The sequence below is a fragment of the Silene latifolia genome, chromosome 11 (genome assembly GCF_048544455.1).
Source record: "Silene latifolia isolate original U9 population chromosome 11, ASM4854445v1, whole genome shotgun sequence".
Lineage (NCBI taxonomy): Eukaryota > Viridiplantae > Streptophyta > Magnoliopsida > Caryophyllales > Caryophyllaceae > Silene > Silene latifolia.
The window spans coordinates 14,128,068-14,139,922 of NC_133536.1; the positions used below are offsets into that span (position 1 = coordinate 14,128,068).

The 11,855-nt window shown below is 37.2% G+C and overlaps 2 long non-coding RNA genes across 2 annotated transcripts; both read left to right on the forward strand.

Moving 5' to 3' along the window:
• The first annotated feature begins 2,789 nt into the window (after window positions 1–2,789).
• LOC141612718 (uncharacterized) lies at window positions 2,790–5,215 on the forward strand. Its single transcript, XR_012529165.1, has 3 exons — window positions 2,790–3,028; window positions 3,141–3,212; window positions 4,984–5,215. It is a non-coding gene; the product is annotated as an uncharacterized LOC141612718 (long non-coding RNA).
• A 3,946-nt stretch (window positions 5,216–9,161) lies between these two features.
• Window positions 9,162–11,583, forward strand: LOC141612720 (uncharacterized). The gene is made up of 3 exons (XR_012529166.1): window positions 9,162–9,401; window positions 9,514–9,585; window positions 11,352–11,583. It is a non-coding gene; the product is annotated as an uncharacterized LOC141612720 (long non-coding RNA).
• The last annotated feature ends 272 nt before the right edge of the window (window positions 11,584–11,855 follow it).

An 11,855-nucleotide genomic window follows, 5' to 3' on the forward strand; every position in this document is an offset into this window, starting at 1 on the left:
AAAGTGCGTAAAAAAAAAACTGAAATCGAGCAAAGCCGTTGAGAAAGATGGCGGCTTTGCCTCTTATATAAAAAAAAAACCCGAGTAAACACAATCACTCTCTTATTTACACAAACCCAGAAAATCCCCAATTTTATTTTCGAAACCCTAAGTTGCGAAAACCCCAAATTGTCATCCAAATTCGTCCTAATTTCTTTTAATCATTTGCTATCCATCAACCTAGTTCATCCTATATTCATCTAAAGGTATTAATTCATCCCTAATGTACTAGTTTCGTGCATAGAGTAGCAATTAATCCCCAACTTTTGTTTACTAATTTCGATTTATTTTGATTAGTAATTTCGTTTTATCTAGTTTTTAATTAGTAATTTCGTTTTATTTAGTTTGTAATTGTTGAAATTAGTTGATTGATTGTTGTGCTTAGTATTTAGTTTGATTATTTACAATGGAGGTGAATAATTACCCTTAAGCGAGCGTTTATTTTTACCTTGATCAGTCATAGAGGTGTAATCCTTTAAGAGAGAGTTGTATACAAGGAATGAGAGGAATTGCCTTGACCCTCGTTTTGGAATTTGGTCGTTTTGTTATGATGGTACGATATCCTAATAGGTGTGACCTTGTTAGAGGGAACCTTAAGTCTTAGTAAGTGTATGGTTTAAGCCTTAAAATCCTCCTTCGTACCTTTAATCATCTTCCTTCCCTCCGTTCATATCTTGATTAGATTTAATTCTTATGTATAAGAGTTACTCGTTGTCTCCTTGCCTTGGATACCTCTCTAATTCTAATATCTCTTACTGGTGTTAACTAGTTACCTTTATTGTTGACTCCTTTAATCTCACACCTCGTCATGTTCATGTATCCCTTTGAAATTTCCTATCATTTCTTGACCTAGTTATTACCCTTTGTTTCTTTAGTGGAGTGATGGCTTTGTTGGCTACGTTGTAGAGTGAGTGGGATGCCCTTGAGGATTCTTTGCAAACCTTGATTTCGTCAAAATTGGATAAGTGGAACTTGAGTTGAGTTGGGTAGAAAAAAATTGTATGACAAATCCATTTAATTTTGGTTGGTGGTCTTTATGATTTAGGGAATGTGATCATTTAGGCTTATGAACTCGGGCGTGAATAAGATTTTGGTTTGGAGTGTTAGAAAGTATGAAGACCTTAAGATTTTGACCTTTGATTGAGGATTTTACTATAGTGAGAACTCCTAGTAGTCGATAGTTGGTTAGGTGTGTAAATCGTTTTAGTAGTTTTGATCTTTCGTGGAAATCGTTTATAGATGATTTACATTTGAGAGTTATGGAATCACAATTGTGGTGGAGTTACTTGACCCACGGGGTAGCATAAGAGTAAAGTGTGGGTATTTTGAGGAAATGCTTGGGAGTTATGTGGTTATGAGTTTTGTGGTTAGGAAGTTTTCGGAACCGTTCAGGATGACTTTGTTGTTCGAGATTTAAGTATCTAGTGTTTCCTTGTTGCCTAATTTCCCGTCCTCTTTGACCATAAGTGTTTCCGTTCATACCTCTCTTCCTCGTTTATGCTTGCTCCTCCTTTAGCATTTGATGTTAACCTATGAAATTCAATCTTTGATAGCCTGGTAGATTCGATTTCAACTCTTCTCCTAGGAAGTTCATCATATCTCTTTGTTGGTTAAGTTTGAACCCTCTTAGCGTATCTTGTTTTCATGATATCTAAGTTACTTTTCAATTCATAAAATTTCTAAACGTTTCAAACTACCATTTTTGGTTCGTCGTTAAAGGTTTATGTTACTTTTACTAAACCCTACCTATTTTAAGAGTTCAAAAATGAAAATTTGATTTAGTTATCCTTTTGTCCTACGAGTATAACTCCTTTTATTGATTTTTAATTGCTAAACCCGAGTTACTTTTAACTTTGCTCAATTTCTAACTAGCTTTGGTCTACTTATGATTTCGTTGCCAAAAGTTTAATATTATAATTTCAGGAGTTTGACTTCCTTTTTAATTTAGAAATGAAGCCTCTACTTCTATTTTGACCTTTGCAAAAGAAAATTTGAGTGAATTGCCTTCTCTTTTGATTTTGACGTTGATCGGATGTTAGAACTCGTTATTTGAAACGTTTAATAACTTGTTCTGCGCTTGTCGGCGAATGATTTTTGTTTTAAATTTGTCTTAGACTTGGAAAGTTAGCGTTCTTGTGTGCACGACAAGAGCAATTTCGTTCCATGAATGAGACTTATACTTTTGAAAACTCTTCATCAATGTCTTTGAAAGTATTTTGATTTTTGATTTATACAAATGATTTGCTTTTGACCATATCTTTGATTTGGAATGTGATGTTCTTGAATGCGCAACGAGAGCATTTTCGTTCCTTTGATGAGAATCGTTCCGCTTTAAAATTTTAATTGAGACTTCTGAAAGGATTTTGATTCTTACGATAAGTAACCTTTTGAATGTTTTGGTTACCGAATTCAAAATTCCGGTTTTATTTTATACGACATTTCATTTCCATTTTCAAGTTTCGAGGACGAAACTTTTTAAAAGATGGGGTGATTGTAACACCCGCGAATTTTCTATTTTGGCAATTATGATTTAATTAACCGTTTCATTGTCTTATTTATATTTTAATTATTTAATTTAATTAATTTCATTATTAAACATGATTTTTATAAATATTATATTTTTAAAGCTTAAGTTATACAAAATAAATATTTTGGTCGGATAATAATGATAATAATAATAATATCTCCCGTCTTGAGTTATAGTGGGCTTGAGACGAAAATTCTAGTGGAAACCGACTCAATTTGAGTTGTTGGGCTTTTTATAACTTATGGGCCTTTTCTCCTTCTCTTTTCTTTTCATAAAACCCTCACCTAACACCTCACAACTTCATCTCCCTCTTCATTTTTCTGAAATTCATCTTCAACAACCCTCACCATTTTTATACATCTATCTTACAAATCTTCAAAACACCATAATTTGCTCAATTCTTATCCGATTCAAGTGATTTTCGCGTCTATCTCTTCCTCTCATCGCCCTCCTTCTTTCTAGGTAAGAAAAGATCCGACTTTCCTCCATTATTGGGGCTGTCGAGCCATCCTCTATATGGTACCCTTTTTCTAGTTTCGATTTTTAGTCTTATTTTGTGTTTTCTTATGTTTAGGAGAAAGGTTAGTTGGCCCGGAAGTGGATTCTTGCTTGTGAGACGATTACATTAGAGATTAAGAGCAAAAAGGTAACGGTGATGGGTTACTCGACATTATGTCAAATTTGTGTGTTTATATTTTGTAGTTTGTTCATATGTATGTTAAAGTTTGAATCTTTTCTTGTTTCACATGTATGTTGTTGAATGAGTTTGTATGAACAACCATCTCATGGTTGGTTGAAGAGTTTTAAGCATGTTGTTACATTGATTTTCAATTGATGTTTGGATGAATTAATTGTTTGATTTTGGGTCAAAATCTTGTGCTTGAATCCATCAAGATGTGTGACAATTACATTCTTGTGGTTTCTATTAGGTATTATTGTGTTAACATGTATATTTAAGAGGAATTTGGGATGAAAAATTGGTAGAAACCGACTTTCGGAAAGGGTAGGAAATTGTCGTGCAAACAGTCCGGTGGCAGGGGAAAACCGCAGGCTCCGGCACCCACCGCAGGCTCCGGCACCCACCGCAGGCTCCGGCCACTATCGCAGGCTGCGGTTTAAGCCTGACCAGTTTTCGTAAAATGGCCATAACTTCTTCGTTACTTGTTTGTTTGAGGCTTATGACCTACCGTTAGAACCGTAAGAGGATAAGCTATCACCTCCAACTGGTTTCACCTCATTATCATGTATAGAACTCAAGTTATGACCGTTTGAAGTTGACCCTTGTTGTAGTCGAGTACTAAACTTGTTGTTATAGATTGGGTTTTGAGTTTCTTGTTGGGTATGCATCTTAACTTTGGTTCTAATGCTTGTGTATGATGTGTTGAGACTCTTTTATCATGGGAGTACTTGATATTTGTTATACTCTTATACTTATACATGCTTCACATGAATTGTTTACGTTATGTTTGTGCAATCATTATTACTCGTATTTGTGACCGGAGCGTGACGGTTTACATTGTGTGACTACTCGACATTCCTTATTTATTTGCCCTCGGCCATTGGGTCACGATTATGTGCCATTGTTTCCGAGTTGGGCTGTCTTCCTTCCGCCTCTTCGGACCTTGGGGTACGGATAGGTACCATGGTTCCGATTTGGGGTTACTCGACCTTGGGGCACGGCTAGGTGTCATGGATCGAGTCTTGGATACGATTTGGGATTGTATGTCGAATCGGGTGTCGTCCATCCCGAGAGTCTGGCCAGATTTAGACTAGGACCGTATTATGATCGTCGTCCTACCAGGAGGTTGGAGTCTACGGGTTTGTCTTGTTTTGAGTCAATCCTTTGTAAATGTCTTGCTTGTTACGGTCATTGGTGTGTTCTTATATACGAGAGTGCACGTCTTCTATAACTATTTGTGAGAGTCTTGGTCCTATCGGATACTAGTGGTGAGATGCAAGCCCCTAGTTGCGATATGATCGCCGGGATTGATGTTCCCATCCGTTCTTATGGTGAGATGTAAGCCATAAGTATGAATGTGACATTAGTAGCCACGTCCCGTGCTATGGTTGTTAAGAGGTTTTCAAAGGAATGGCTATTGGTTTCCATCCATGTATTTTCTATTCAATTGATCCGTTGTTTACCTTCTTCATATGATTCGATGCCTAATCTCATATCCATGTTTTGGTTACCTTGAATGCATGTTTAATATAATGTACCATGCCTATCTCATTAAGAATGCAATATGCCTATCTCGTTATGATTATCGTTTTATTCCCTTGTCCATATTATTCAAGTATGATGCATGATCAATATGTTTAATTAAGTTCTTGCTTATGTGCATTTTGACATATTGTGGCTGGGAGAACCCTGAGTTACTCCCCACTGACTGTGGCGTTCATGTTTACATGAATGACAGGTTTGTGATGCAGATTATGGGGAAGACGTGTGAGCTAGCGAGAACGTTGAACCTTGGACCTTAGTTATAGGTTTCTTAGACTCACCTATCGTTAGACTTGTGTTTATTCGTGGGATATCTTTTCCCCATCGCACTTGTTTTAAATTGTAAAACTTAATTATCTTTCTTTTCATTTTTGTTTGATCGCTTATGGTGGATTTCGCACTTTAAGCTTTTAAAAAGGTTTTAAAAATCTCGTATTTTCCGCTTTAATTTTGATGCCCTATCGAGGGGTCTCACAGTTGGTATCAGAGCATATGTTGCTCCCGACGCACACACGTGTACCCCGAATTTAAATTGAACTTGACCTCAAATAATAAATGAGAGATGGGTAGGACTAAGGACCTAAGTTGGTAGTCTCTTTGTGCATGCTATATGTTAGGTGCTAACATGGTTGACTCTTTGGTATCTTGAGAAGATGGTACGACCAACCAAGGTGGAGAATACTATCATGGAAGCCCTTACTTTAATTCTTCTAATCAACGGAATGCCAATGCTCATGTGAATCATCGCCCTATCCTCCGTGGCAAGAGGCCATCTCAGTGCCTCATCCTCGTCTTATCCTAGCAAGAAGAGGTTGGTGCCGAGAGTCCAAGGACAAGGAGTACAAGACCATGGAGGACAAGAGCCAGTAGTGCAAGAGCCGAAAGGACAAGTACCTACATCTACTAATAGGCTTAAGGAGAACCGCAAGTGCTTCAAGTGTGGGCAAACTTATCACCCCGGGATTGGATGCTATGATATGCCCTTGAAGTGTTACCATTGCAAGAAGCCCGGACATCTCTTCAGGAATTGCCCCGAGAAGAAGACTACCTCTCCTCCTCTCCCTAATGCTCCGGAAGCCGAGCCAAGAAGAGTCACTCTTGTCGAGAATCAAATCGGAACCGCCGTTCCTCCCGACACCGTTATGGGTGTGTTTTCTATACTTGATCAACCTTTCCTTACTTTTATCCCGTGATGCTCATCCTTCCCTTCATAAGCTCTCTTTTGCTTAACCTTGGGAACTAGCTTAGTACTCACTCGACTTATCCTTCGTTTTTACTTCTCCTTCCATAACATCTTGCATATGGATCCCTTTCTCTTGAAGGATTTCTTTACCGTCTCGAAGATACCTTTCTCCCTTTGGGTGCTTTGTCACATTCCCTCATCTTTGTGCTTCTATACCTTTCGCAACTTTTATTCCATATCTTGGGAGTTGTCTTTGTACCTTTTCTCCTTATAATGCCTTTCTTGTATACCTCCATCTTTGCCTTATGGAATGTTAACTTCGGTCGGATAAGTTGGCTTTTGTGGAGTTTGTTTGTGTTTGACCCTTAACCCCGTTTTGAGAGGTCGTGATGTCAGAAAAGACTTAGGTAAGGTGATGATAAATACTTAGTGATTCTTATACCTAGTTCCTTGACCAAGTAAGTATAATTGATTGGTGGATTCTTCGTGTCAGGAATAAGTTGCCTATGTGATTAAAGTTATAGAACTTGGATTTGCTGTTTATGTTTGGGATTTGAAAGCTTAGTAGGTTGAGCGTCGTTACCTTAGGAGTAAACATGAGATAAGTTTAGGATATGAATTTGGAAGAAAACCCATTTTTGATGTTAATGATCCCGTATAGAATGGTGATGTGGTTTGATATTAGTTGACCCTTGAGGATTTTGTTGAGAAGTCCTTGCTAATTCATTCTTTGGTTTTTAAAACATTGAGGTTGTGACGAATACTTGAGATAAAGAGATGTTGTTATGCTTGAGTGGTAGATTTACCTTAGAGAAATCCTAATATGTGATAGGATAAGTGAACAATGAATCTAACCAATTTATCAACCCTTAAGCGAGCGTTTATTTTTACCTTGATCAGTCATAGAGGTGTAATCCTTTAAGAGAGAGTTGCATACAAGGAATGAGAGGAATTGCCTTGACCCTCGTTTTGGAATTTGGTCGTTTTGTTATGATGGTACGATATCCTAATAGGTGTGACCTTGTTAGAGGGAACCTTAAGTCTTAGTAAGTGTATGGTTTAAGCCTTAAAATCCTCCTTCGTACCTTTAATCATCTTCCTTCCCTCCGTTCATATCTTGATTAGATTTAATTCTTATGTATAAGAGTTACTCGTTGTCTCCTTGCCTTGGATACCTCTCTAATTCTAATATCTCTTACTGGTGTTAACTAGTTACCTTTATTGTTGACTCCTTTAATCTCACACCTCGTCATGTTCATGTATCCCTTTGAAATTTCCTATCATTTCTTGACCTAGTTATTACCCTTTGTTTCTTTAGTGGAGTGATGGCTTTGTTGGCTACGTTGTAGAGTGAGTGGGATGCCCTTGAGGATTCTTTGCAAACCTTGATTTCGTCAAAATTGGATAAGTGGAACTTGAGTTGAGTTGGGTAGAAAAAAATTGTATGACAAATCCATTTAATTTTGGTTGGTGGTCTTTATGATTTAGGGAATGTGATCATTTAGGCTTATGAACTCGGGCGTGAATAAGATTTTGGTTTGGAGTGTTAGAAAGTATGAAGACCTTAAGATTTTGACCTTTGATTGAGGATTTTACTATAGTGAGAACTCCTAGTAGTCGATAGTTGGTTAGGTGTGTAAATCGTTTTAGTAGTTTTGATCTTTCGTGGAAATCGTTTATAGATGATTTACATTTGAGAGTTATGGAATCACAATTGTGGTGGAGTTACTTGACCCACGGGGTAGCATAAGAGTAAAGTGTGGGTATTTTGAGGAAATGCTTGGGAGTTATGTGGTTATGAGTTTTGTGGTTAGGAAGTTTTCTAACCGTTCGGGATGACTTTGTTGTTCGAGATTTAAGTATCTAGTGTTTCCTTGTTGCCTAATTTCCCGTCCTCTTTGACCATAAGTGTTTCCGTTCATACCTCTCTTCCTCGTTTATGCTTGCTCCTCCTTTAGCATTTGATGTTAACCTATGAAATTCAATCTTTGATAGCCTGGTAGATTCGATTTCAACTCTTCTCCTAGGAAGTTCATCATATCTCTTTGTTGGTTAAGTTTGAACCCTCTTAGCGTATCTTGTTTTCATGATATCTAAGTTACTTTTCAATTCATAAAATTTCTAAACGTTTCAAACTACCATTTTTGGTTCGTCGTTAAAGGTTTATGTTACTTTTACTAAACCCTACCTATTTTAAGAGTTCAAAAATGAAAATTTGATTTAGTTATCCTTTTGTCCTACGAGTATAACTCCTTTTATTGATTTTTAATTGCTAAACCCGAGTTACTTTTAACTTTGCTCAATTTCTAACTAGCTTTGGTCTACTTATGATTTCGTTGCCAAAAGTTTAATATTATATTTTCAGGAGTTTGACTTCCTTTTTAATTTAGAAATGAAGCCTCTACTTCTATTTTGACCTTTGCAAAAGAAAATTTGAGTGAATTGCCTTCTCTTTTGATTTTGACGTTGATCGGATGTTAGAACTCGTTATTTGAAACGTTTAATAACTTGTTCTGCGCTTGTCGGCGAATGATTTTTGTTTTAAATTTGTCTTAGACTTGGAAAGTTAGCGTTCTTGTGTGCACGACAAGAGCAATTTCGTTCCATGAATGAGACTTATACTTTTGAAAACTCTTCATCAATGTCTTTGAAAGTATTTTGATTTTTGATTTATACAAATGATTTGCTTTTGACCATATCTTTGATTTGGAATGTGATGTTCTTGAATGCGCAACGAGAGCATTTTCGTTCCTTTGATGAGAATCTGTTCATTTTAAAATTTTAATTGAGACTTCTGAAAGGATTTTGATTCTTACGATAAGTAACCTTTTGAATGTTTTGGTTACCGAATTCAAAATTCCGGTTTTATTTTATACGACATTTCATTTCCATTTTCAAGTTTCGAGGACGAAACTTTTTAAAAGATGGGGTGATTGTAACACCCGCGAATTTTCTATTTTGGCAATTATGATTTAATTAACCGTTTCATTGTCTTATTTATATTTTAATTATTTAATTTAATTAATTTCATTATTAAACATGATTTTTATAAATATTATATTTTTAAAGCTTAAGTTATACAAAATAAATATTTTGGTCGGATAATAATGATAATAATAATAATATCTCCCGTCTTGAGTTATAGTGGGCTTGAGACGAAAATTCTAGTGGAAACCGACTCAATTTGAGTTGTTGGGCTTTTTATAACTTATGGGCCTTTTCTCCTTCTCTTTTCTTTTCATAAAACCCTCACCTAACACCTCACAACTTCATCTCCCTCTTCATTTTTCTGAAATTCATCTTCAACAACCCTCACCATTTTTATACATCTATCTTATAAATCTTCAAAACACCATAATTTGCTCAATTCTTATCCGATTCAAGTGATTTTCGCGTCTATCTCTTCCTCTCATCGCCCTCCTTCTTTCTAGGTAAGAAAAGATCCGACTTTCCTCCATTATTGGGGCTGTCGAGCCATCCTCTATATGGTACCCTTTTTCTAGTTTCGATTTTTAGTCTTATTTTGTGTTTTCTTATGTTTAGGAGAAAGGTTAGTTGGCCCGGAAGTGGATTCTTGCTTGTGAGACGATTACATTAGAGATTAAGAGCAAAAAGGTAACGGTGATGGGTTACTCGACATTATGTCAAATTTGTGTGTTTATATTTTGTAGTTTGTTCATATGTATGTTAAAGTTTGAATCTTTTCTTGTTTCACATGTATGTTGTTGAATGAGTTTGTATGAACAACCATCTCATGGTTGGTTGAAGAGTTTTAAGCATGTTGTTACATTGATTTTCAATTGATGTTTGGATGAATTAATTGTTTGATTTTGGGTCAAAATCTTGTGCTTGAATCCATCAAGATGTGTGACAATTACATTCTTGTGGTTTCTATTAGGTATTATTGTGTTAACATGTATATTTAAGAGGAATTTGGGATGAAAAATTGGTAGAAACCGACTTTCGGAAAGGGTAGGAAATTGTCGTGCAAACAGTCCGGTGGCAGGGGAAAACCGCAGGCTCCGGCACCCACCGCAGGCTCCGGCACCCACCGCAGGCTCCGGCCACTATCGCAGGCTGCGGTTTAAGCCTGACCAGTTTTCGTAAAATGGCCATAACTTCTTCGTTACTTGTTTGTTTGAGGCTTATGACCTACCGTTAGAACCGTAAGAGGATAAGCTATCACCTCCAACTGGTTTCACCTCATTATCATGTATAGAACTCAAGTTATGACCGTTTGAAGTTGACCCTTGTTGTAGTCGAGTACTAAACTTGTTGTTATAGATTGGGTTTTGAGTTTCTTGTTGGGTATGCATCTTAACTTTGGTTCTAATGCTTGTGTATGATGTGTTGAGACTCTTTTATCATGGGAGTACTTGATATTTGTTATACTCTTATACTTATACATGCTTCACATGAATTGTTTACGTTATGTTTGTGCAATCATTATTACTCGTATTTGTGACCGGAGCGTGACGGTTTACATTGTGTGACTACTCGACATTCCTTATTTATTTGCCCTCGGCCATTGGGTCACGATTATGTGCCATTGTTTCCGAGTTAGGCTGTCTTCCTTCCGCCTCTTCGGACCTTGGGGTACGGATAGGTACCATGGTTCCGATTTGGGGTTACTCGACCTTGGGGCACGGCTAGGTGTCATGGATCGAGTCTTGGATACGATTTGGGATTGTATGTCGAATCGGGTGTCGTCCATCCCGAGAGTCTTGCCAGATTTAGACTAGGACCGTATTATGATCGTCGTCCTACCGGAGGTTGAGTCTACGGGTTTGTCTTGTTTTGAGTCAATCCTTTGTAAATGTCTTGCTTGTTACGGTCATTGGTGTGTTCTTATATACGAGAGTGCACGTCTTCTATAACTATTTGTGAGAGTCTTGGTCCTATCGGATACTAGTGGTGAGATGCAAGCCCTAGTTGCGATATGATCGCCGGGATTGATGTTCCCATCCGTTCTTATGGTGAGATGTAAGCCATAAGTATGAATGTGACATTAGTAGCCACGTCCCGTGCTATGGTTGTTAAGAGGTTTTCAAAGGAATGGCTATTGGTTTCCATCCATGTATTTTCTATTCAATTGATCCGTTGTTTACCTTCTTCATATGATTCGATGCCTAATCTCATATCCATGTTTTGGTTACCTTGAATGCATGTTTAATATAATGTACCATGCCTATCTCATTAAGAATGCAATATGCCTATCTCGTTATGATTATCGTTTTATTCCCTTGTCCATATTATTCAAGTATGATGCATGATCAATATGTTTAATTAAGTTCTTGCTTATGTGCATTTTGACATATTGTGGGGGGAGAACCCCGAGTTACTCCCCACTGATCGTGCGTTCATGTTTACATGAATGACAGGTTTGTGATGCAGATTATGGGGAAGACGTGTGAGCTAGCGAGAACGTTGAACCTTGGACCTTAGTTATAGGTTTCTTAGACTCACCTATCGTTAGACTTGTGTTTATTCGTGGGATATCTTTTCCCCATCGCACTTGTTTTAAATTGTAAAACTTAATTATCTTTCTTTTCATTTTTGTTTGATCGCTTATGGTGGATTTCGCACTTTAAGCTTTTAAAAAGGTTTTAAAAATCTCGTATTTTCCGCTTTAATTTTGATGCCCTATCGAGGGGTCTCACAGTTGGTATCAGAGCATATGTTGCTCCCGACGCACACACGTGTACCCCGAATTTAAATTGAACTTGACCTCAAATAATAAATGAGAGATGGGTAGGACTAAGGACCTAAGTTGGTAGTCTCTTTGTGCATGCTATATGTTAGGTGCTAACATGGTTGACTCTTTGGTATCTTGAGAAGATGGTACGACCAACCAAGGTGGAGAATACTATCATGGAAGCCCTTAC